We start from the raw sequence: 27751 nt of genomic DNA on the forward strand, positions 1-27751 counted from the left end.
CCTTCAGATACTGGAAGGCTGCTATGAGGTATCCACACAGCCTTCTCTTCTCCAGGCTGAGCAGCCCCAACTTTCTCAGCCTCACTTCATACAGGAGGTGCTCCAGCCCCCTGATCATCCTCGTGGCCCTCCTCTGGACTTGTTCCAACAGTTCCATGTCCTTTTTATGTTGAGGACACCAGAACTGCACACAATACTCCAGGTGAGGTCTCACAAGAGCAGAGTAGAGGGGCAGGATCACCTCCTTTGACCTGCTGGTCACGCTCCTTTTGATGTAGCCCAGGATACAGTTGGCTTTCTGGGCTGCAAGCGCACACTGAAGCCGGCTCATGTTCATTTTATCATCAACCAACACCCCCAAGTCCTTCTCCACAGGGCTGCTCTGAATCTCTTCTCTGCCCAACCTGTAGCTGTGCCTGGGATTGCTCCGACCCAGGTGTAGGACCTTGCACTTGGCATGGTTAAACTTCATGAGGTTGGCATCAGCCCACCTCACAAGCATGTCAAGGTCCCTCTGGATGGCATTCCTTCCCTCCAGCGTATCAACCGAGCCACACAGCTTGGTGTCATCGGCAAACTTGCTGAGGGCGCACTCAATCCCACTGTCCATGTCAGTGATGAAGATGTGGAACAAGACAGGTCCCAACACCGATCCCTGAGGGACACCACTCGTTACTGGTCTCCAGCTGGACATTGAGCCATTGACGACAACTCTTTGTGTGCGGCCATCCATCCAGTTCTTTATCCACCGAGTGGTCCATCCATCAAATTGATGTCTCTCCAAGTTAGAGACAAGGATGTTGTGTGGGACAGTGTCGAACACTTTGCACAAGTCCAGGTAGATGACATCAGCTGCTCTACCCCTGTCCATCAGTTCTGTAGCCCCGTCATAGAAGGCCACCAAATTGGTCAGGCAGGATTTCCCCTGAGTGAAGCCATGCTGGCTGTCACCAAGCACCTTGTTGATTTTCATGTGCCTTAGCATGCCTTCCAGGAGAATCTGCTCCAAGATTTTGCCAGGCATGGAGGTGAGAGTGACTGATCTGTAGTTCCCTGGGTCATCCATTTTCCCCTTCTTGAAAATGGGGGTTATATTTCCCTTTTTCCAGTAGTCGGGAACTTCACCTGACTGCCATGATTTCTCAAATATGATGGCCAGCGGCTTCGCAACTTCATTCGCCAGCTCCTTCAGGACCTGTGGATGGATTTCATCAGGTCCCATGGACTTGTGCACGTTCAGATTTTTAAGATGGTCTCGAACCAGATCCTCTCCTACAGTGGGCCCAAGGTCTTCATTCTCACAGTCCCTGCATCTGCCTTCCAAGACTTGGGTGGTGCAGTCAGAGCCTTTGCCAGTGAAGACTGAGGCAAAGAAGTCATTCAGAACCTCAGCCTTCTCCAAATCCTGTGTAGCCACTTCTCCCGAGAACTTTCTGAGGGAGCCTATGTTCTCCCTAGTCTGTTTTTTATTTGCTATGTACCTGTAGAATCCCTTCCTGTTATCCTTAACATCCCTAGCCAAGTTTAATTCTAACTGGGCCTTAGCTTTCCTAACCTGGTCCCCAGCTTCCCAGACAACATCCCTGTACTCTTCCCAGGCCACCTGTCCTTGCTTCCACTTATTATAAGCCTCTTTTTTCATTTGAATTTTCCTCAGGAGCTCCATAAAGTAAGGAAAGAAGTGCATGGTAAAGAGAATAACAACTCTACCAAGCCAAATCAAGCACTGCACCTCTGTGAGGGGAGTTCAGGGGCTGCAGCTTGAGGCTCAGGTCTGCTTGGCTGTGCCTACACCTGTGTTTTGTGTTGCAGTTATGTGAGATGCAAGGGCACTGCTGTTTGCACACCTGTTTAATAGACAGTAAACCAGAAGACTGAGGCACATCTGTGCCTCAGAGAGGCAGAAGAGCCAAAGTCTGGTCTTTGGAAGTCCAGGGCAGTGAGCATGCTCCACGCTCTTCTTACTGTCCTGAGGATCTCGAATTCGAGCATCTCATGATCGCTGCATCCAAGGCTGCCCTGGAGCGTCAGATTTCCAACGAGCCCTTCCCTGTTTGTGAGCACGAGGTCAAGCATGGCACCTCTCCTTGTCGGCTCCTCTATTACTTGCAGAAGGAAGTTGTCTTCCACGCAATCGAGGAACCTCTTGGATTGCTTGTGCCGGGCCTTACCATTCCTGCAACAGATGTCAGGGTGGTTGAAGTCACCCATGAGAACAAGGGCCTGCGAGCGTGAGGCTTTTCCTATCTGTCTATGGAGTGCTTCCTCCGCAGGTTCTCCTTGATCAGGCGGTCTGTAAGAGATCCCCACAGTAATGTCCCCCATCGCTGTTCTCCCTTTAACCCTGACCCACAAACTCTCTGTGGACTGCTCACCTGTCCCCAGACAGAGTTCCGTATTCTCCAGCCTATCCTTAACATAAAGGGCAACTCCCCCTCCCCACCTGCCAGGCCTGTCTTTTCTAAAGAGTCTATAACCTTCCATTCCAACACTCCAGTCACAGGAGCCATCCCACCATGTTTCTGTGATGCCTGTTATATCATACCCCCGTAGACGTGCACACATCTCTAATTCCTCTTGTTTGTTCCCCATGCTAGGGGCATTTGTATAGAGGCATCTGAGCTGAGCTCCAGCTGAAGCCGGCTCATTGGCTGGAGCAGCTGGGATATCTCTACATAGCTCCAAGCATTTATTATAGCTTCTGGCAACTGACTGGGTGTGTTGGGATGGAATGATGCCCCCCTCCCCCAACACATCTAGTTTAAAGCCTCCTTGACCAGTCTGGCAAGCCTCCTACAAAAACTGCTCTTTCCCTTCTTTATCAGACCAGCTCCACCAGCCCCCACTAGACCTGACCTACAAACTTGGGTCCCGTGTTCAAGGCACCCAAAACCCTGACTATGACACCACCCTTTTAACCAGTTATTAACCTGGCTAATCCTCCTAGCTTTTTTTAGGTCCTCCCCTGTATCCTGGAGAACTGATGAAAAGACCACCTGAGCTCCAGAGCCCCTAACCACCTCTCCCAGGGCTCTGTAGTCCTTCTTCATGTTCTCCAGGCTACTACTATCTATATCCCTAGCACCCACATGTATCACCAGGAGTGGGTAATAGTCCATGAGACTTACTAGAGCAGGCAGCCTTTCTGTCACATCCCTTTTCCATGCCCCCGGTAGGCAACACACCTCCCTTGACACTGGGTCTGGCCGGCAGACAAGTGCTTCTGTCCCTTTCAGTGTAGAGCCCCTACTACTACGACCCGCCGCTTTTTCCTAGCAGCACCAGTAGAGATCTTCTTTACCAGGGCATCAGCCGGCTGTTTCTGGCTCGAGTGCGTTTCCTCATCAGCCCCCTGCAGGACAGCAAAGAGTTTCTGTGTGGGGACAACTGATTTAGGATGAAGCCCCTTGCTTTTAATTGTCCTTTTCCTCTTTTTCTTTTTTTTTTTTTTTTTTTTTTTGTCACTAATTCCCAGCTTCCTGGGATAACGACCTCCTTCTTTCCTTCATGAGGTAGAGGTGAAGCTCGAGGTCCCTGCACAGTTTGGGCCAGGAGCAAGCATTCCTGCTTCCTCTCAGCTTCCCTGACATCTCGCAGCCTATTAACAGCATCCCGCAGCTCAGCCCCTGCTGCAGGAGCACCTCCACCAGGGAGCACCGAGCGCAGCCCTGCCCATTGTGCACCATTCCCTCACCAGACCAGGGCAGGCACTCCCTGCACCCCGAGCTCTGCACTGCAGCCTCCCCTCTCATCGGCTCTGTCTGGGTGCCTACGCTGGCCACCGCCGGGGCAGCCAGAGCAGAGCTCCCAGAGCGGGCCCTGCTCATACGACGACTGCTCACCATCCCGCTCGAACTGCCGTGCACACTGCCTCGACCCGCTCTGTTTGCCCGCTCTGTTCTCCGCACTCCTGGTCGCTTGCGTTCCCTGGGGCAGGTTTTTTTCAGCAGCTTCAGTTTGCCAAAGCTTAATTAAGTAATTACTTTGCCAAACTTTGTTATCAGTGTATTGATTAGAAAACTACAACTTTTCAGTTATGAAATATGTTGCCTTGTTCAGTTTCTGAACTTTAAGATCAGTTTAATCACTCCTAAATCACTGCTTTAATATCTGTTATTGCAAAACAAATTATTGCGGTAAGAGCTAATAGTTATAATTAATACTATTTTTCTTTCATCTTGATTCTTAATTGAAATGAGATTAAATGAAACAGGAATTAGAAGAGGAAGCTAGTGGAAACCCACTGCATAGGTGTTCTTACCAAAAGAAAAAGAAAACTTTAGAATTCAGATGAGAAGCTCAATGTTATCAGCATTTATAAGACAGGAATCAAAATATCCAGTTTAAAATTCAGGCTCTAATTCACTTTTTATTCAGCTTTCTCATCAGTAATAAGGGGCTAATAATCCTTACTTTTCTCATTCATGGATTGTTCAAGGATGAAAAATATAGTGTCAGTGTTGAGCGTTACCATAAGTTGTTTTAAAAGTATGAATGAAATAATGAAGATGTATCGTAAGCCTAAAGATATAGAGAATTTGAAACCATAAATGCACCACACTGAGTTTGTCAAGAAATAGTAACAGTCTGATAAGGAAAAGAAATGAATATTTCTTTTTCATTGGCAACAAAACGGAATTTCAGAAATCACCATATGACTTTTTTCCCATGTATTTCCCACTAAAGAGGTCCATTCAGAAATTTTTTGAGAGCTGAACCTATTACAGGTGTAAGTATCTCTTGATGTATGTATGGGCACAGTCTAAGATTTTCACTTTATAGAAGAGTGGTTGTACAGACAAAGAACACGAGTAGGGAACTAGTAAAATATAGTCAAGTGGATTCCAAAACACCTAGTGATAAAAAAAAAAAAAAAAAAAAAGAGAAACTTCAAAGCCCAATTCAACAACCCAACTGTATTAAAAAAAAAAATAACCCCTCCCACTTGGAGAATTCATAGAGAACATAAATAGCATAACAGTGTGACTAACTATAGAAGGGGGAAAAAAAAAATCTCATTAAAATATTCAAATTAATGCCATCAGAGTTTAAGATAGCACATGACAAACATAATCGGCTTAACACTTTTCCAGGCAGTCAGTAGAACAAGACAGATGACAAACGTTACAAGTTACAGGAATTGATCAGTTGCTTGTAAACTAGTTTAGCTATACCACCTTAAAAGGTGTGTTGTTGTATATCAGATACACTCTGACTCCCTTCTTCACATCATGGGCATTGTCTGGTTACTTCTTCCCTGCAGTAGATTCTCAGGGCTTACTCCACTGATAAATGTGGGAGTGAAATGCTTTGGAAAATTTGCCCTTTAACTTTTTTTACTCCTAATCTCAGCAAAACTTCACACCTGTTTATCATTCAAACAAGCACCTGCTTATCATTCAAAACAATGTTATTTAGTGGACACTGGCATGTTTCCTTTCAGAATAGACAGTCAAAACTCAAGTCTTACATTTACATTTCTGACTGAAACATGGAAATTCCAACCCACTTCATGCTTCTAGGCAGTTCTACGTCAATACACATGCTTAGGGTCCAATGTAATTTTTGGTAAAAATTCGTTTGTTTGGGTTGCAGGACTAGGAACTGATTCAGTTATTTTTCAAAACCAAACTCTAAGTCATCTTATTCTCCTTTCTAAAAAAACTTTAGGAGCAATTAAGTGAATCAGGAATAGAACACAGATAACCTACAGCAAGGTGTATGCAAAGGTCTACCTTGCCACATTGTTACTTGCTATGGAGAAGTCAGTACTTTTTATGACCTGAGGATACATCTGTATACTGTATACTGTTTAATGTTAATATGAGACCCAAATGACAAATTTTAGAAGTGACTGTAAACCTATTATATTTTGCATGCTGACACCCTTACCTTCATGGTGCTACACCATTCTGTTTTGATTGAATAAAATCCAGAATAATTTTAAAGTGAACCAACATGACATCAAAAGTACAACACTACGATATCATAAACATGCTTTGTTTTTCTGCAGAAAATGAATACTTTATTAATTGCATTCATGGTTAATATGACATCTAAAGAAAAATAGTTTAATGATAGATGTTGGTCTCGATAGGCAATTTCCACAGAAAAATGAGGAAGAATGTATGATGTCATTTGGCTGTCATAAAATCATAGATTTGCTTAAGTTAGAAAAGACCTTGAAAATCATTGAGTCCAACCATTAACCTGGCACTGCCAAGTACACCACTAAATCATGTCCCTCAGTGACACATCTACACGTCTTTTAAATACCTCCAGGGATGGTGACTCAACCATTTCCCTGGGCAGCCTGTTCCAGGCTTGACAACCTTTTCAGGGAAGAAATTTTCCCAAATATCCAGTCTAAACTTCTTCTGGTGCAACTTGAGGCCATTTCCTCCCATCCTGTCACTTCTTACTTGGGAGAAGAGACTGACTCCCACCTCCCCACAACCTCCTTTCAGGTAGTTGTAGACAGCGATAAGGTCTCCCCTGAGCCTTCTTTTCTCCAGACTAAACAACCCAAATTCCCTCAGCTGCTCCTCACAAGACTTGTGCTCTAGATCTTACACCAGCTTTGTTGCCCTTCTTCGGCACTTCTCTCTTGTAGTGAGGGGCCCAGAACTGAACACAGCATTCAAGGTCCATCTTTACCAGTGCCAAGTACAGGGGGACAATCACTTCCCTAATCCTGCTGGCCACACAGTCTCTGATATAAACCAGGATGCTGCTGACCTTCTTCACCACCTGGGCTCACTGCTAGGACATATTCATACTGCTGACCAACACCCCCACCTCTTCCCCAGGCCTGTAGTGTTGCATGGGGTTGTTGTGGCCCAGGTGCAGGATGTGGCACTTTGCCTTGTTGAACCTCATACCATTGGCCTTGGCACATCAATCAAGGCTGTGCAGGTTCCTCTGCTGAGCCTTCCTACCCTCCAGCACAACAACACTACCATGCAACTCCCCATGTATTTTCTGCAAACTTACTGAGGGTGCACTCAATCCCCTTGTCCAGATCATTGATAATCAACAGAACTGCCCCCATTACTGAGCCCTGGTATACCACTTGTGGCTGACAACCAACTGGATTTAACTCTGTTCACCACCACTCCTTGGGCCCATCAGCCAGGCAGATTTTTACACAGCAAACAGTACACCCGCCCAAGCCATGCGCAGCCAGTTTCTCCGGGGAATGCTGTGATAAATCACAGAATCACAGAATGGTATCAAAGGCTTCACTTAAGTCTGGGTAGACAATATCCACAGCCTTTCCTTGCCCCATGCTGACTGGGCCTAATCACCTGGTTGCCATGTGATGGCATTCAAGATGATCTGTTCCATAGTCTTCCCTAGTTCTGAGGTCAGGCTTGACAGGCCAGTAGCTCCCCAGATCCTCCTTCTGGCCCTGCTTGTAGATGGGAGTCACATTTGCTAATTTCCATTCAGCTGGGACCTCCCCAGTTAGCCAGGACTGATGAGAAATGATGGAAAGTGGCTCAGTGAGCCCTTCTGCCAGCTCCCTCAGTACCCTTGGGTGGATCATATCTGGCCCCATAGAGTTTTGCATGTCTCAGCATTGTAGCAGGTCACTATTTCTCCTTGGATTATGGGGCTTCATTATGCTCCCTGTCCCTGTGTTCCAGCTCAGGGGGCTGGGTACCCCAAGTGCAACTGGTCTTACTGCTAAAGACTGAGGCATTAAGTACCTCAGCCTTTTCCTCACCCATGGATTTCCTCATCATCCTTTGTAATTTCAAAGTAGCTTTAAAACCTTCAGTTAAGACATGCAGGCATATCATTATGTCAAATCCCAAGCTTTTAACACCAAACATAATCAGTATTGTCAGATTTGTCAAAACTCAACAACTTTGGCAGATACTAAATACAGTAGCACCAACTTGGTAGCTGGTAGTTGGCTGCCTCTAGCAGAGCCCGCAGCAGGACCAGGTCAGGCTGCCTCCCTGGGAGGGCTCCAGGGTTCTCTGTCCCTCTGTAACTGAAGTCCCCTGGGGTGACCTTATAAGCTTTCAGCCTCTCTAAAACTCCGTGTGAGCCTGAGCACAGGGTAAGCTTTCTTGATGATGGATGGACAGTGAAAGGATTTAACAGGTGGCTGGCTGCTTGACTTTCTGTTTAATTGACCATCTTAATGGTGCTGAGATCAAATTATATGTTTACAGTGTGCTATGAAACACTACTTTGGATGGGGGATTTTTCATTATTACTGAAACCAAGTAACTGAATGCGAAGGGCAGCTGTGCAAGAAACATATTTTGTAGCCAACACCATATTGTATTACATTATACTACCGAAAGCACACAATGAGTGTCAGAAGGTGTAAGTTTTCACTGGCTCGTCTTCTGTAGCTGCATCTTTCCTGAATGAAGACCTATTATGAGAACAACCAAAAAATATTTTAGAGTTTCAGTTTTCAAAGAATGATTTCTTATATAGTTATTCTGTGCCCAATTCTATGTGGCTCACACTTTGAAATCATAAAACCAAATATATGTATAAAACTTATGGAAGCTTTTCATGCCAGAAATTGATAATTTCAACTTTGATACATCAGGTCCTTACAAGATTTGAAAGAAGCAGCTGCACAGAACGATTAGGCAGCTGGAGATCAACCTTCTGCAGTGACATAAAGCTCCAGTTTCTGAGCCTGCAGGGATATGAGATATCAGATTTTAAGTAGTGACGTCTTAACATGCAAAAGAGCTGTCACTGCTGTTCTTTGTTTCAAGAAAGGAAATTATTTCTGGGGGTAAAGCCAAATTTAAAGAGGAAACATTCTGTGACTGTATTAAGGCTAACACTGGAAACTCCTTGAAATGGCAAACATGTTTGAAACAGCATAGTAGACATCTTCCTTCTAAGCATTAATTGTTACATTTACCGTTTCTGAAATACTTGATTTTTAGCCTTGATTACACTATGTTCTAGTGTATTTGTGTGCAATGACTCTTAAAACCCAAAGGCAAAATGGTAACAGGCTGTGGGATCACTTTCTTCTAGCATTTTTCAGTCTCTGCAAATTTATTTTTAAAAATAGCCTTTATTATATTTGTAGATTTTAAAAGATAATTCATCAGATCTGTAGACACTTAAATACTGCACAGGGAGCATACAGAATTGCTCTACATCCATTGACACTGAATTCTGCAAAAACTGGGGGTTCTCTTAGAGGTGCTATAGGATCCCCAGCAATACTTAGTTTCATTTGTACCTTCTGTCTATAGAATAACTCCATATGATAGCTGAAATGACTTAAGAGCATTATGAACATGAATGGTTACAAAAAAAAAATATACTGGAGATCCCAGGGAAAAGCACACAGAAGGGCATAAGCTACTATTTAAACTAGATCGAAGCTGGGGAGAAATCAGAGGACAGAAGATTAGTTATAACACATATGCTATACTTTTTTCTATATAATCAATATAGCCATACACCTACACATAACACATAAGGCTTTCCTAGAAGGTGCTGCAAGAACATTCTGCCTATTGCTCTGTACTAAAAATGTAAAATCTGACAGCCCTTATAAGCCTTATCTTAGCTCTGTTGGCTGTTCCTTCACAAAATAGCGACTAACTCCATGCACAGAAAAAGCAGTACTCATGAGCAACATTGCCATACACTGGGTTTTCCTTCTTGTTCAATGTGCAGTCCTAACATAGGTCTACTAAACACACCTCATACTACACCCAGAAGACAGAATTACTATTTTGCTTGGCGGCTAATCTTTTCTTTTAGAAAAATAATTATTTATTTAAAATCACCCTTCTGAGGAAAAGAGAGGTCAATTACTCCCATTTCAGAGGTGAGGAGATGAGAAGGAGAACAGTCAAATTTTAGACTGCCTACAATTCTGAGTGCCCAAGATGAGATGCTAATTTTCCGATTGCACCACCTCCTACATGCAAGGGAGAGTACCCTGTGACTTCAGTTCTAAGTCAGCACTTCCACCCATCAAGTCTGTATCTCCAGCCAGAGAGGCAGAGGAGTTGAGAACTAGCTGATCTCTAAAAGTCCTTTCCAAACCAATCCATCCTGTGATTCTATGATCTGCAGGAAATTACTTATTTGACATTACAGAGGAGCTTTGTGTCAGAAGCTGGGCAGAATCCAGCTCTCCGCATCAGCTTTCCACAGATTTAACTGTGACCCCATCATTTTTATTGCTGCAGTTCCCTGGTCTTGTTTGGTACAGACTGTGCTTCTCCAACAGATGAATCCTGGGCTCAGAGGAGAACAGTTTCCCTTATTTATTATTCCTAGACAAACCTGGATCACCTCCTGAGCAGAGTCCAGTCAGGAGTCAGGCAGACATCTTCAGGAAAACATCCTTGTAATTAAGGATTGTGTCATACAACAGGTGTCCAATGGAGCCAAAATAAGACTGCGCATGGAAGCTGAAGACTAAGATTTTCTACTTTATGGATGTTTCACTTGATGACTTTAAGCATGTTCTTTTAAAGCAATTTTTGGGTGTATAATTCCCAATGTTTATAGAAAAGCAACAAGAAAACAAAGTAAAAGAGAAATTCCCATTGTGAAGCATTATATTGAAAATCATGAGCATTACTAAATGAGACCGAAACCCACCTCACTGCTGGCTGAAGCACCAGGCTCATCATCCATCTCAGAGTCATCAGTAATTTATAGGTATCCTAAGAGATGATTGCTTCATCTCCTGACATTTACTCTTGCAGCTCCCCAAGAGGGTTTGCTTAGGCAGACATTTGGCCTTGGGGTTGAACATCTGTCTTCCTAAGTTTTGTGTGAAAATGTCAACACATTTGTTTTTTTAAACAGAATACAGTGCCATGGTGTGGTGCTTGAGGATTTTTTTTTCCCTCAGCATGTGAGAAAGCTTTAGCTTTGGAAAAATATATCTTGAACATGTTATGCATTATCTTTCTTTTTTAAAAATGACTATAGCAGATTGTGTTTCCATTCAGCTTTAATCTCTTTATTAGGAAGCAATGCTTGCTACAAAATGACTTCAAGGGAATGAGGCATCCATACATTAAGTGAAGATCTCTGGAAGAAATCATTAGCTGTTTGCTTTATGTGATTCCCTTTGTTCCAACAAGAGAATATATGCATAAGTAAAACCAGTTGTTTTCAGGTCTTGCAAAAGCGATCTCCATCTGTGAAAGGTCAGAGAGCTGCAGCACAGCTCAGTAGGGCTTACTGCTGATGCTAATGAGGAACAATCACATCAGAGAAGGAAACAGCCACATCTCATTTTTGTCATCAGTCTGTTAGAAAGCTAAGACCTACATTTGCAGTTGCCCTCCAGAAACTTGTCATTTATTCATTTTCAGTTTGAAATGATCCTTTGTCAAAAGCACAAGCAGGTGTCCTTCAGGGGAATGTGAATTCATACTGCAACTTTCTGCCTGGGACCAATTTGTACCCTAAATTAGGGGTAAAAGCAATGGAACTTACTAATGAAAGTAATGTAAACAGGAAAATCCACTTAAAATCTTTCAAGATTGAATAAAGCTGACAAACTAAAAATTAACAAAACCGAGGCACAACAGCAGCTTTCAAAAAATAAGCATTGTTTAGTAATAAACCTCTGCAACAGAATGGGAACATTTCAAATAGACCACCTGTTGCAGTGTTTTATTAGCCTTCAAAATCAAAAACGCCATTTCTCATTCCTTGTTTCCAGGATCAGATGTCAGTCTCCTTGGAAGCAAGAGGTGAAGCAGATGATGCCCTCTGTTATATTTTTGTCAGTGCTCACTAGTTGTTACTTTCCAAGTGTGCTTTTTTATTTTTCTAAATGTTGTGAGAACAGTTTTCACTTTTGCAAATGGGGGGAATGATGGTATCATGGCAGTTGCACTATTTCCAGAAAAGGGAAAGATGAAGGGCACCCTGGAGAGGTTTGTGCTGTGCTGCAGTTTGCACCTACACAAACTTTACTCCTCGGAACTGTCCATCCTCAGCACTCGCTGCAGCTGTGAAATTCAAAGCTGAGCCTTGGCCGCTGCTAGCTACAGCATGGCACGGTCACACATCACAGCCCGTCAAGCACTCAGGCTACAAAGGAACTAGCACTAAGCACACCTGCACAACTTATTGAGCTTTCACAAATATCCTCAGCTGCTCAAATTCAAAAGACACGAAATAATGGATTTACTTCTGATATCCACTGAGGATAATCTAGGATGTTTTTATTTCAGGGCAAAATTCACTTTGGCTATGGAAACACTACTGCCTTCGATGTTCAGGAAGAACTTTAAATGTTTCAATTAGAGTACAGAAAAAGCAAAAAGGGATTAGCTCAGAATGTTTCAGATATCAGAACTAGGCTTAATTCATACTACTGCTGTTATTACCACCTAATATTTGTAAAGGGAGTTGTATTTAGTTTAAACCTAGTTAAGAGTTTTGCACAGAAGATCTTTATGGCCCGTTTTGATCCATTAATGAGAAAAAGGCTCCCTAAAAGCATCAAATGCGATAAATCAGCATATGCATATGCAGTTATTAAAATCTTGACCATGTACTACACAGTCCATGCATCTGAATGAAATACAGGCCTTACTTTTGCCCATAAATTTTACAGTTTTTAATCTATAAATTGAAAGAACACAATATATTGTAATTGTACTGTTTTTGTAGCAACTTGTTAAAAAAGAAATTTCTGTAAAAGAACAGTCATGAAGTGGAACTGGGCCAGTCAGATTACTGGCAAAGCTTCCTGCTGAATATGATTACGATAAAGGGAAAATGGAGACTGGAGAAAATTGATCCTCTCAGCAGAATTTGCCTTAATTATATGCAGGATGAGGAATTATCTATTATTCTACTGTTAAGTTCCCCAAGTGGCCAGAAGGAACATTCTTGCATAATCTGATTTTTAGATCTAGTCAATGCAAAATGAAGATCCTGTTAAGAAAAATGGAGGTGTGGTTGACCAAGTTCTATAAACCTGGCAATTTTTCTCCCTAAAGGTTAGACAGTGAAAGGATGTATTGGGATTACCTTACAAGCACTTCTCCAATAGCCCACTAGCTTCTGTTCAACAGAAGTTTTCATTTCAAGAAGTAAAATGATTGAATTTCACCCATGCGTTCATCCCTGGCAAGCTGCAATGCAAAAAGCTTCTGTATCTCAAATGTTGTTCTTGCAAGGCAGACTCTTTCATTGCTAGCATGACCTGAACTCTGCTCTGTAACCAAAGCAATCACATTGTCGTTAATCAAATTCTTGTGTTTTTACTAACACAAATGGACTTTTCTGATTGCATGCTTCTGTTTATGCAAGAAAACCATGGCTTGGAGCACAGCTTTCTTGTTGCTACCTAATTCAAGCGGAGATGGTACTAATAATATGAAATAATAACCTGGAGAAGATAGAAATGACTCATTAACACAAGCAGGGAACAGGCTATGTAGCCTAATGAGGAGGTGGGACAGCCCTTAATGTTACTGAGTGCAGTGAAAAAGCAACAATGAAATTGTGACAGGTTGGCATTGCTGGCCCCTGGGCAAGCAGCTGAGTTAGGTAGCAGAGGAACAGTGAGAACAGCTATACAAGTGGCAAACTTCTCTCTTTCTAAAAATCAGAAACTGTTACGTAATTATTTAAATTAGCAACATGAAACAGAATCCAAGAAAAAGAAAACAAAAGCAAGAAGCTATGAAAAGGGACAGCTTGTCTGAAAGATAATTATATACTGCTAAAAAGAGTAAGAAACACTGTTTAGTATGCCTCTAGATGAGCAATGATCTTCCCTTAAATGCAGTCTGCTCTGCTAATTCTCCCCACTTCTTTTATTATAGATGTTGCAAGAGCAATGGTTTTATAGTTCATGACTGGGTGGGGTGATCTTAGCTGCAATGTTGCTGTAAGCCACTCATATCCAGTCTGCTGACATGGCCTCACTATAATTCTAACTGCTAAAACAATTGCTAATTAAAACACAAAAAGGAAAAGAAGGAAAAAGAAAATCAGATTTACGAGTAGGGACCCAGAAAAATCTTTCAAGTTGTCAGAGCTATAACACTGTCATGTCTTTGCTTCCTGCAGCCTCACATGTAACCCATTCCCTTTCTTCAGCCAGGAATGATGCTTGTCTACTAGAGCTGCCCAGTTTGTCCAAAAGCACTTTTGACTGTGAATGCAGAGAGTTCCACTTCATGCTAACCAGAAGGGTGCAATTGGGAAAAAACAGAAAATTAACATATAGTCAAACTTTAGAGGAAATGACTGTTACAGCATTGAGTGATTAATATGTACTTGCACAGTGGGGAGAGCTGCAGGCCAGTAACATATGTTTTTAGCAGATATAAAACATGGCTTTAATGGATGCTATTCCAGAGAAAGCAGGTCTATTCAAGAGGGGTCTGTAGAGGTGTAAGTTCAATTAAAGGCCTTCAGGCAGCACCAGCTCTAGCTATGTATATCTCATAACCGATGGGTAAAGGACATCTGGGACACTGTCTGGGAGTTCTTCCCTACAAACACCTTCATTTATTCTGTACACATCACCAGCCCAGATGCAGCAAATACTTTTATGCCACATAATTTTTAGATATTCTTATTGTCCTGGGTTCAGCAGTAGCAGTCATTTTTCTCCTTCTTAGTAGCTGGTGCAGTGCTGTGGGTTTGACTTTCAGCCTGGGAACAGCGCTGATAACACCGATGTTTTTAATTGTTGCTCAGTAATGTTTACTCTGGCCAAGGACTTTCTGAGTTTCATGCTCTGCCAGGGAGGAGGGGAAGCTGGGAGGAAGCAGAGACAGGACACCTTTCCCTTTCAAAGAACTGTTGTGGCTTAAGCCCAGCCAGCAACTCAGAACCACACAGCCGCTTGCTCACTCCCCCCCAACTCCTCACACCAAATCTTTAAGACGGAGACAGATAACAGGACATCTTTAGTTTGTCTCAGAATATATAGTTATGCACTATGGGATGGTAGTTCCTCAATTTTTGTGAAAATGCCAATTGAAAAGTCTGTTGACTCACTGCTGGAAGTGTTGCTGGCTGACAAAACAGCTACATTTTTCATAGGCAGGAAAAGGTGAAAGATAAAAATCTATGGGATAAAAATAAGTATGGATATATCACTTTTTTTTTTTTTTTTCTCCAAAGCAGTATCACAGAATGGCTGGAGAGCAGTTATCTGTGAAAAATGGTGACTGACATGAGTGTCATGAGCTCATCAGATACAGTTTACTAAAAGACAGTTTTTATTGAAGAAATGAGCTATCCCATTAACTTCAACTTGTCCCCAAACAAATCCTCATTAACCAATCCCTTCATAGCAAACAGCATAGGCTTGATTTTTGTGGGGAGCCATCAGGGAATCAGCCAGAGAGATCACTGTGTAAATACAAGTCTAGAAGAAGACATGCCAGATGCCTTCAATATCAGCAAGTATTAAAATACAGATTTATTGGAGATAGATTAGGAAATCTGTAGTGAGCATAAAAATGAATCAAAGTGCATGAAATTAAAAGTTCTTTATAAAAAAAAACCCAACAACCAACATCTTAAGCAGACAAACCAATAAGAATCAACAAATCAACAAAGTGAATAGTGGAAAGCTGACTGGCAGATGACTTGTGCATCAGCAGCACATAAAGCATTTGCAGGCCTTGTTCTACAAAACTAGTTAATGACATTACCACTTTTGCAATGTGAACTTCTTTTCACTTAAGCTATTTTGAGTAATGAAACTTCCTCCTATTTGGTGAAAAGCCATGACTTTGTCACTTACTGCACTTTAAGGAAGATGTATGCTAATTTCAATTTTGCAAAATCTCTACAAACTGCCTCTGTAGAAAGATACCAACTTATTCCTGCTACGTTATCAAAAAGCAAACATGCACCGGTTTTATTTTACAAGTAAAATGTTTTTCATAACAATATGAATGAGCTAGATATTGCTGACAGCTTGAATTAATAATTTCCCTAGGCTTCTTTCTCTCTCCTAAGAAGCATAATGTCATGCTCCAATAACAATAATGGACTCTTCAGGAGAAAAAAATCAGATGTAAAAGATGATGCCAGATGCTGCCAATGCAGCCAGAGCACTGCAGTAGCAGAAGCTGACAATGCCTCAAGCCCCCAAAAGGTTCATATTACATTGAAAGTGAGAAAAAGTGTTTTTTTTGAAACAGGAAGTCTACACCAGGTGGGTATGCCTAATCTTGCACCCATGATTAATGTCACATGTTGCAAATTACCACACTGATGTTGTTCTACAACCACAATGCTTATTTTGGAGATTAGTAATAGTAATTGGCAACATTCTGCAATTACACAGGTTCTTGTTTGGGATAAAAAGATTTTCTTCCTTGTGCTTCTGCATAGGCACTGGCCAGAATGTAACCCTAGGAGAGTCCCTGACTCCTCTCCGTGCCTGCTGAAGATGGAGTAAGGCTTCCTCTCCTCCTCAGCAGTAGCTGGTAGAGTTAGTTTTTTGCCACTTCTTTAAAGGTGACACTGCAAAGAACACACATGTACCAAACTTAATGTGTTGAGGAGGAGAAAACACAGATGGTTTGAGGGAAGTGCACATGATTGCAGTGCAAACAGAAATAATCTCTTTAATGGGGTCATACTAGTTTTGTGATGGGTGGTCTTTTAATCAATGTTTAGCAGATGTATATGAAATACAGTGCCAGTGGTCAATTCACATTATGATGTTATAGGCAACAGATGTGAGACACCCAGTATTGCTCCATCTAAATCTGATGAGCATGATCTCATTGCTAATTGTGAGGGTCAAAAGAAAGATACAGCCACCCATTCTGTCTCTTCCATTTATGAATGTGACAGAAAAATTCTTGACATTGGGTAAAAATCTTTCTTTCTTGCGCAAATTTGCCTGCTACTACAGCATAGGGAAAGTGTAAATATTTACTCCACTGACATTTCCCAGGATCTCATCTTTTCTAGTAGCAGAATGAAAAAAAACCCACATCATTTGAAAAGTTTCCCCAGAAATTATGTTTTGCAAGCCGTTTCTGTATTATTCCCCAGGATTTGGTTGCATGATTTAAGCTTCCAACAGAAAAAGGATAAGAAACTCTTAAATGTATATCTTTTAAAAAAATACCATAAACTGGATTCCAACAGATTCGTGCTCCTGACCCAGACTCTTCTGGTTGTAAAGGCACCTGCAGTGAAACAAGGGAGCCAGATGTTTTTGTGACAACAGGCATATGGAAATTTTGAGCTGATTTTGATGCTGGCAGCTGAGGACACTCAGCACCTTTTACAATTAGACCCTTGATGAGCAAAGTCTGCAGGAAAAGAAAGATCCATCTTACTTCTGCAGCTTAACAGACTGCTCTGATCTGCAATATTGTACTTAAAATATTAAAAAATGTATCTGAAAACCAGATGGGGGAAAGCGTTACTCTTCACTTGATGAAATTCCAACACTGCTGCTGCAGTCCCACAAATTCCCACAGCTATTTAAACTTTCTATCCATTGCCTACCCTTATCAGTCATGTTCATTATTTTCCATTCAGTAGTTTTGCCAGCCTTTTGAATGCAATAAAGGGATTCTGGATGTCATTAATTTGATGACCACCTCATATCCTTCTATATCTATATGCCTGCAGGGAAACCGGAGACTCTTCACAACCACAAAACAGGTTCTAAAATATGTGTCAAAATCTGGCCACACTGGGGAATCAAATCACATCAACAGAATGTGCTAGATAGCACACCAAGTCATTTGTGATGGAGGAATAAAGAGAAGACAAAGCATTTTGGAAAAACTCAGGTTAAAAGCTCCACGCATCTGTTTCCTACCATCAACTATTCACACAGCGAAAGGTGTTACTGATTCTACATTTTGTTGAAATTAATGATTTTTGGAGTGGAGGGCACATTTCTGTTTTATGAAACTATTCTGGACCCCCTTTGCTCATTAAAATCAGTTTCTTTCTTGTCCTTCTCCTTTTCCTTTTGTCACTTCTCACCTTTTTTTTGTTAACCATCAAACTCTTTGCCCTTCAATGAAAGGATGTATGTTGAACTAGGGAAAAAAGTATATTATTAAGAGTAAAAACTGCTTTAACTCCTATTTTTTTACAGATATCTGTTTTCTCCATTGGTGCATGATGGCATGCACCAATGGAGAACACATGTATCAACCCACATACTTTGAATCAGACTCAGTACTGCTTCAACCTACAGCTATTACTTAACCATCCCACTCAAGCTCACAGGATGTAAAACCAATCTTTGTACCCAGCATGAGTCTTCTTAACTAACCTGGTTGTACATACTCTGTAAGAGACACACATACACTCTCAGTAAGCACTGACAGAAACAGAAAAAGGGTCTCAGGACCGCAGCACATATTTGAAGTCCAGAAAGGATGATGACTGTGAAGGTAAACCACATTATGGGAGGGTGTTCTTATTCATAATGCCATGTGTAATCTGTTGAAGTACACGACACCAGAACAGATGTGATGTGCTGCAGGCTGCATAGACTGTGCAGACAAGGAGAACCTAACCTGCATTAGCCCAGCAAGTAGCTGATGTGAGATGATTAAACACAACCACCTATTTACACAAAATAACACTGTACACTTTTAGGTGAACATGATGCAGCTTTTTGAGTGGGGATAAAGTCCTAGAGGAAGATTTGGGAAGGGTGAATGTTGGTACTGGAAAACTTAACTAACAACTTCTTGCCCTTACTTATCTCCCTTTTTCTGAAAGAGAATAAGCATTTCAGTCTTAGCAGTGCATTAGCATCACTTTTAACAGGATCTGACTTCCCCCATAACAACATCCCAAAGAGGGAAAGAGATGGCATAAAGCAATATGTGTACGGACAGAGCCAGCTCTCTCTGAAATACATAACAAGACAGTAACTCACTTCACTTAGAAGACAGCATGCAGCCTTGCAAACTTCAGCATCAGGGCTTGCTACACAGATGCAATTCTTCCTTTCACCCCACCTCCATCTCTCCAAATACCTTCTTCCCATGCTTTATATATATATATATATATATATATATATATAATTATATAATATTTATATATATATATAAAAATATTAAAAAGAGGCAAATGTTAAAACATCACATAAGAGTTCAGGGAACTGTGTGAGATAAGACAGAGTAAGGCCATGGCACCAGGTGACTAATTTTGTCACTTGGGTGTAAATTACCTTTCATGCAAAACAGAAAGCAGCAGATTTTCTCAAGAGTTCCTGAGGCAGTCAGATTGGGGCTAGTAGTTCACGGATGGGTTGGGTTTTATTCATTGCTTGTATATTTTTGGTCTACTAAGACCCTGGCTTTTTTTCTGCCACAGATGTACATAATTTTATTTGACTCTTAATGAAGTTCAGGAGAAGAGAATTAAATTGAGAAAAAGGAATTTCAAAACAGAAATTTAAACAAAGATTCTGCCAGAATTTATTTTGTTATATTATTACAATGTTCTGACTTCCATTTAAACCTTTCCAGAGGGATTCAGATCTACATTTTACTTCAGGTAAGGACAGAATTAATTCAAAAATCATTATAGCAAACAGAACAGTTATCAAGCTGCCATCATCTTAACTGTGCAGAGACAAAAAGTAGGTGTCTTTCTCAACAGAACAAGCAAGAGATCTGTCACAATAGAGGGTTCTGTGATATTATTTATTGGTTTTTTTTTTGTATCCCTCCTCTGATAGCTTAGCTCAAATCCTTGATCAAAGCAACTAGGAATTGCTCTGCTCAGATGGCTTACTGCATTTTAAGTGGAATGCAATTTAGTGCTCTCCTGTCTGACCAAAGCCAAATTCAGTAAGGGAAAACAATTTCCAAAGAGCAACACATCCATTTCCCCCTTAAAGGCCAGACAAAGGTTGTGGCATTAGAACAGATTATGAGCATCTGCCTACAGTGTGCTTCTGATAAAAAGGAGTATTAGACTGTGATGGCAGCTAGACTGTCCCTCTCTGCAAAATAAAATTAGGTGTTTTTCAGATTCCAGTATTTGACTTGCATTGTGCTTTGTTATTGAGCATTGTAAAGAGCAGTGCAGTAAGACTGGTGTAATATCAAGAAATAAAGGGTAAATCACATTTATGTGTATACTTCAGAGCTTCTGTAATTTTTTCTTTTAATCTACAGATGTCTTTGCTGCTACATTTCCATTAGGTTTATCTGTGGCATTACTAGAGAAAAATGGCAGTCTCTGTTTCAAGAAGTGGTTAAAAATATATGCACCCCATAGTCTACCATAGCTTCAAAGAGCCAGTTACTGTTAGACCATTGCATAAACACATATTTAGGAAGCATGAAAATGTGTAATTATTTACTGGATCCAGTACCTAATACATCATATCTGAGCTCTGAAATGGGAATTACTGACATGATGAAATATAACAGCTCCAAACAAATTGCTGTAGTGCAAGAAGGACCCTGCAGAGCTCTACTCATTAAACCCGCTTATTAAAAAGTCTCACTTAGTTTTTATTTTTAAATCCAAAATCACAGTCACTTTAAAAAGCCCATCATCACCAATTACCTTATCTGTAACTTCTTGGAATATACTATGGTTCAAGAGAGCTTTGTAATTATTGTATCTGAGAACAACCACAATATTCAGGTTTGTCTTAAAGGAATGACATAGAATTTACTGCAGGTGGGTGGCAACACACTGCAGAGACTGGACAGTAGCATGCTGTAAAAAGAACAACACAAGTTATTTTCACACTCTGGATGTATTAATTAGTCATAGCCCCTTTAGGAAAGAGGCCTAAGTCTTCCTTCCCAAAAGAGAACTGTAGTTAAAAGCCACCACATTAGTCTATTTTAGGAAAATGGCAGGAATTATTACTGAAAATGTGATCACATTATATAAATTGGGGCATGTCTTCAGCTTACTGATTCAGCTCATTTCTGTCACCACTATCACAAAAACACTGCATTGGAAATAAGCCAGAACAAAGAAAAGATTCACGTCTGTTGTATTTCTTCATAGTATGAAAACTGAATTATTTGCCCTTCATTTGTTATTGGCATCTCAGCTAAGGAACAATGTATCCCTAATGATGAGACTTCTGTTGCTTTAGAGATATGACCAGTCCTTGAGAACAACATTTTGGATAAAGGTTATGCTGTCCTCCCACAATTTGAAAGTGGAAGCAGACCATGGTTTTATGTTATATTCTGCTCCACATCCTACCCATTATTTTGCAATTATAAGCTGGTGCTGCTACAAGAAATCTGCTTCCTTGCAGTGTGATTGCAAGCGTATTTCAAAAGGGGTTGGTTCCTACTCCTGCCTGAAATCAGAAAACATTGTCCCCAGAAACGCAGATAAAGAAGTCTGCTGAACCAGAGCTGTTGAAGTCACAAAAGGTAACAAAAAGGTAGACTTGCCTTGCTTGCAGCAGTAAGCATTGCCTTGCTTGCAGCAGTGGCCTCAACCTAACTGGGTCCCTGGACACTCCTACAACAATGTCCAGGTAGTGGTGCATTCAAAAACACACGTGCCTAATCTGGACCAAAAGCGTAGTGCAACTCCAAACATGATCCTTTAGGGAGAGCTATATAAGTCTGAAATTATTATCACTTTAGTTTGTGCAGTATAATCAAAAGAAATGAATTAATGGTTGACTGTATTTAAGCACATTCCATACATATATATGAAAAAGGTTTCATCCCCATAAAGAAATTAAGAGACTAACAAATAATGAAACATTACATTTTATGTAACTAATCATTGCATCCTCTTTATTTGTGCTGCCAATAGACAAGCAATCTACTTAAAAGTTCTTTTCATAGAATGCTATAGATTTCTGTTAAAGATCAGCTTCTCCTGAAAAGTCATGTTATTTCCTGTTCCATTTCAGAGTGTCAGATTTACAGCTCTAATGGCCATCCTATTCCCAGCATCAGAAAAGGCTTGTGGGGTCCTGCAGAGCAGCAAGGCTGAGCAGCAGTCAGCAGTGTACTGTGGCACTGAAGACTGCTGACTGCATGCCAGGCAGTCTCTGCCAAAGCACAGCTGGCAGTTTGAGGCAAGTGTATTTCTGTTAAGACCCCATCTCCAGTCTGTGTCCAGAGTGGCACTCCCAGCATGGGAGACACATGGACATTGACAGAGTTAGTAGGGCTAGAGTGTGATGTACCCATATTTAGTCTTGGAAATGTCCAAATCATTTGGACGGCTGGTGAAGCCAACCACACAAATGCTATATCTGAACAAAATAGCGGAGTTGTTCTGTTCTAGAAATATTGACAAAGTAACACAACACATTCCTTCAAAACATTTTAAAATCACAGTTTTGAATGATTAAGATCTTTCTCATATTCTTACCTCACTAAAAGTCTCAGTCCAAAAATTTAGAAGCATATCAAGCAAATGACGAATGAGAATAGTAACCAAAGATCGAATACCAAGGGGTATTACAAGTTTTTCATTTCCTGCTTTTGAAACACATTTATAACTTTGGTGACCACTTTTAACTCCTCTAAGCTTTATGTTCTTAGAGGTAGAAATAAAAAAATTGGCCATACCCTACAAAACAAAGTCCTTGTCTCACCTCTTCTCCTTAGAAAGTTCTGAGCTTTCACTGTGCTCAGCAACTCACCTCGAGCCTTACCTGAAATTGCAAGGGCTGAGCACTTTCCTGAAGTGCTGTGAGGGAAAGTGGACTTGTCATAAAGAAATCAAAATCACCAAGCTCCAGGCTGAATTCCACAGGTTGTCTCTCTCAGGATCTGAGCAGTGTCTCAGATAGGAACAAACAGTTTAAATTCATATTCATAATCACACAGAGAAAAAAAAGCAGTACCAGGGAAGATGACAAAAAATTGGTGTAATATATTTCACTTAAGTTGTGAATCGGCTGTAACTACCAAGTATTCTTAAAGTAGGGTCTCTGTAATATTACATAGAATCATTGAATGGTTTGGGTTGGGGAAGGGACCTTAAAAATCATATAGCTCCAACACCCTGCCATAGGCAGGGACAACTTCCACTAGACCAACCTGATTCATCCTGGCCTTGAACACTTCTGGGGATGGGGCATTTCTTCCAGCAATCCCTGTCTTTCAGGCCACAGAGTTCCACATGTCTTCAGGACATAGAGACTTTACATCCAAAAGGTAAAATGGAATTTATGAAATATTTCAATTCCTGTTCTCAGCTGGCATAAACTATACCGCATGTAAATGAACCTGATGCAACCCACCAAATGTCTGGGTAGTCTTTCCATGTCCAACTCTTTCTCACACCTGAGTCCTGCTCCTGACCCACTTGGAGCCATTTCCATGAGTGCCTCGCATCACGCTTTAAGTCAGAAATGTTCCAGCAAGAACTCTGTTGTGAATTTCTCTCATTAAAAACTTCCTCTGGCTTCATAAACATGTTTTTATTTTTGTGTGTGATGTGGAGCTTAACATTCATAGTCAAAGCTGACTTCTGGGATAGACAAGGAGAAACTTGTTTTATCTACAGTCAGATGCCTCTGAAATTGGAAACAGTGCTCTCCAAGGTCAGCTCCTCATTAGTAAAGCAAAACATTTTTAAGTGCTGGCTTAAGCAATTTGAAAGCAGATCCAAAGCTGGACTACATTTCAGGATTACTCAAGGAAACAGAGGAAATGAACCATGTAAATTCTTTGTCAAACATTTTTTTTACACTCTTCAATTCTATTTTAAGGTTCAACATCTGCATGAAAGGCTTAACTTAGTTATATTTCTTCAGATCTTCTGTGGTAATATAGTAATTTTGGTACAGGTCCAGAAACCAACGCTAGCTTCAACAGGAAATCAAATTTGAAATCCTAATTACTTGTTTCTTTTTGGACAGAGCAGTCACTGAAAGGACAACTCTGAGGAGTTCAAAAGAGCTTAGACACAGCTGGCATACAGTCAGTTACAGCTTCCCCTTCTCCACAGGATTTGATTTTATTTTTGAATTATGCCAGGCATGAGTCTATTTTTAAAGCTGTTTGCATTTTCTTTCCTCCTCCTTTTTTAAAGATATATATATATGCTGGCTAGGCAGCCCCTTAGAGATTTTCCATAAAATACCTGACCTTTCTCAGTCAGATGTTCCAGCAAATAGAAGGAAAAGAGCTTGCTCAGCAGAAGCACCATAATTAGCATATACTGTGATAACTCTCGGCCCTTCTCTAACCTGCTGGCTACACAGCACGATTTCCTTGGGATTTTTGTTTCGTTTGCTTTAAGCAGAAGTGTAATATTGCTGAAAATCACCAGATGGCATTGCTGCAGATAACTTTGATATTTCTGCTTACCTGACTGTACAGAGGATAGATACAGAGAAAATACTGAAATCTAGTGCAAAGTTTTTACTGATGTTACTACTCAAGTTCTTTTACAGAGATGCCATTTTCAAATTAAACATATCCAACCTCAGTTATACATTTGTATCTGCGTATGCTAATAATGCGTGAGTCTTCATAATGTGATAAGGTCTGTTTGCAGCACAGAAATGTGCATGGCTCCACAGATATGGTTTAGAAACACAGACACAAGAAATGTAGGAGAAATGTTCCTTAGACTACATTCAAATTTCATTTCTTCCTAATTACTGTGTTAAGTTCATTGAAATTATTTACAGACTTCTAAAACTGTTAAAAGGCTATCTGTTTAGTGACTGAATCTGTTGACTGAAGCATTTCAGCTATAAAGGTTGCATCTGTAAATAACCTGGAATCACATCATGTAATGACTCACAGCTCACTAAATTCCTCTGAAGAGACCAAATGACATGGGTGGTAATTTTTAGTGCAGACTATGGTGTGTAACATATGACAGCACTTCAGAGCTTCTGTAGCTCACAGCCTGCACAGTCTGCTCCCAGGAATGGGCTCTGGCCAGTGCAGGCTGCACCTGCCTCTGAAGGTACGATGCTGAGTGAGCAAATACAAGGGGGAATGTAACTTCAATTGCTTAGCTTTCAAGTCATAATGAAATTGTGACATAGCACTTAATTTCTACTTCTATATGAAGTGGTAAGATTGTATTGTCTCTCCTTTTCAAAATCCTTCATTTTAAAAGATGATAAGACATGATTTCACATACAAGATTGCCTAAATACTCACCTTCCAGCTACATGCAGAAACGTCACTTTGGTGAGGTTATGATTTTTCTTCCCACTCAGTATAACATTTTATCCCACTCATCGCAACAGGTTTGTGCCTACAACCCCATTTTTACACTCGGGCTTGGTTTCAACCATATGCTGAGGCCACCAGTTGGGCAAACATCCGTGGCTGAGCTCTGTGCCACAGCTAGTATATTAGCACTGGATTTATAGTTATATTGAGAACATTCCCAGGAACTGAACAGCTATGTCACTAGAGATGTATCCTAATTTCAGAACCAAACCTCCAAAACTATGTGGCAAAAAGGAAATTAAAACCTGAGGCTGCGACCACTGTAGCATAGGCTGACAGGCAGAGGTAAGCATGATTTTTCTCCATAGTCCGCGCTCAATATTTTTACCCAGATGCCTTGGAAAGCTGTGGATCATTGCTCTGGAGGAATAATTCTGAATCCAGTGGACAGGCAGCTGTCTTGTCTTTTGCATCATCATCAAGATGTCATTTTCCTGGACTTCTAGCCCAGGTCAAAGAAATTGCCAGTATCAGTGTATGACCACAGATTTGTATATTAGCGAATGAAAAGCCAGGTCGCAGAGGGAATTGCTAATGTTTATGAAAGGAATCTTGCTTGGTTAAACAGGCAAAGGTGTTTTAGGAGCAGGAGAACAGCTCTCTCATTTGGGGACATTAAATCCACAGTTTAGATCATAACTGCCTTTATGTCTCCCATGAAACATTTGAAATACCACCTCAGTGGAGAGGAGTATGATATACTGTTCTCCTGTCTACACATCTTCCTAGCTGTTGTGCCGTTTCCAATTTTATTGAAGCAGATATTAACAGAAACCATCAATGATACCTTTCATGTTTCTCTTCTGCGAGCCAGCCACAGTCAACAGGAAGGTAGTCAATATAGATGCTTTTGGATGGAGTTAATTCAGCTCTAATCCCCATTAAATGGATACTGGTATGTAAGTCAGGTAGTAAAAGAGACAAGCTGTCTGAAACTCTAACAGTGTAAGAGATAGGCCCTTGGGAGCCTGAGAATTAAAAAATGAGAAAGATAATTCTGTAAAATTCCCATGGCAGAAAATATATGCCTACAGGAGTCTTTAAATGCCTCTATGGATGTCCATAGAGACGGCTGCAAATAACTTTGCTATCTGCATTTTATATAGGGGTTGACTACAGGAACAGTAACCCAAGACAGACCCACTGGATTACATTATTGAATAACATAGCTTTGTTCATGTGATTTTTTAATAAAGCCAGCAATCCAGAGAAGAGACCATGCCTCTGTTTGTGGTTGTACTACAAAAAAGGAACATAAACATGAGACAGTTTACAATAACGATTTTCCTCTTCTGAGTTTTCCAGTGGTTTTGGCTGATACATACAGCCAACCTTCTCTATTTATACATCATCATCCCCAAACACAGGCATAATTTTTCTGAGTGTCAGAAACAACATCTTATATGAAAATAAGAAAAAAACCCCTCTCTTTTGTATTAATTAATTAAAGATTAAAGTTATTTTTATAAAGGAAAAGTGTTAACAAATCCACTCTCATAGAATTGATAAACCACTCTGGGATACCCAAATTGATCTAACAAAGGTGAATGAACACTGAAAAATCCCTGAGAATTCCCATCCTTCAGCTTTTCCTCAGAATACGTTTGACACAAGCTAATACCATACATGAAGTAACACACACCTTATGTAAATCCTGTCTTTGTGGTGTGGTGCAAACCTTGCATGCACTCAAAAACTACTTTTGTAGCAGAAATGTTGTCATATGAATACTGTTTCTTAAAGGTTAGTGATTTCGATGAGAACTGCTCTGCATCATTTGTTGAAAAAGCTTTGATGTTTGTGATGTACTGACAATGTATTGTATTTAAACTTGTTACTTTTAGAAAAATCATGACTTAAGCTGCACATTTTTGGTGAAAGGATTGAAAGTGTCCTTTGATGACATAAAGCAACTGGCAAGCATCTTTAGAAAAGACTGGAGTGAGAGATAAGGACTTACAAGGTATAAACAACTGCACCTCTGAGATAACACACAAAAAGGCAAAAGTTTTTAGTGTATAGAAAACAGAAATTAAAGAAGTAACTGGGAAAAGAAATAGGTGTAGTGAAATACTTATAATAGTTAATATTAGTCATGAATATGAATAGTACATGAATAGTCAATGAAGCTTGTGTAAAGAAGTAGAATGGATGCAGAGAAGTCAAAAGAAAGAGGCTCTTTCTCACCCTCCCACAGGGAAAAGCATGCACATGTAATGGTTCCTGCCTCTTGCTTTCCTGAATGACGAGGCAGATTTGGATTTTGGTTTCCGACTTGGTTTTCCTTCCCCATAAGCACTGCTTTTGGTGACAGAATCTGTAATTCATTATGGTTATTTCCAAAAGAAAAGCAACCTCAAACATTAAAAGGAAGGTTTCTAAGTCTCATATTTAGAGCAAAACCTCTCTCTCTTGCAAGGCTTGAATAATTTCAACTGCAGAAAGAATAACAGCAGGAGGTGAACATGCAGCTTTTGACCTACAGACCTCTTCTTCCCTTCCTCATTCTCACCTCTGAGATATGGCCTAAAGAGCTGTAACAGTCTCTCTGAGACATTAAACAACACATTTGATAACTTGTAATTTTT

General features: G+C 40.7%; 1 protein-coding gene across 5 annotated transcripts in view; it reads right to left on the reverse strand.

The window, feature by feature from the left end:
• The window catches only part of DLGAP1 (DLG associated protein 1), a 406126-nt gene that overhangs the window by 73421 nt on the left and 304954 nt on the right, over positions 1-27751 (reverse strand). The window lies entirely within an intron of this gene.

Source organism: Pezoporus occidentalis, unplaced genomic scaffold, assembly GCF_034315485.1.
Source record: "Pezoporus occidentalis ecotype Australia unplaced genomic scaffold, CSIRO_AGI_Poc_V1 ctg4, whole genome shotgun sequence".
Lineage (NCBI taxonomy): Eukaryota > Metazoa > Chordata > Aves > Psittaciformes > Psittacidae > Pezoporus > Pezoporus occidentalis.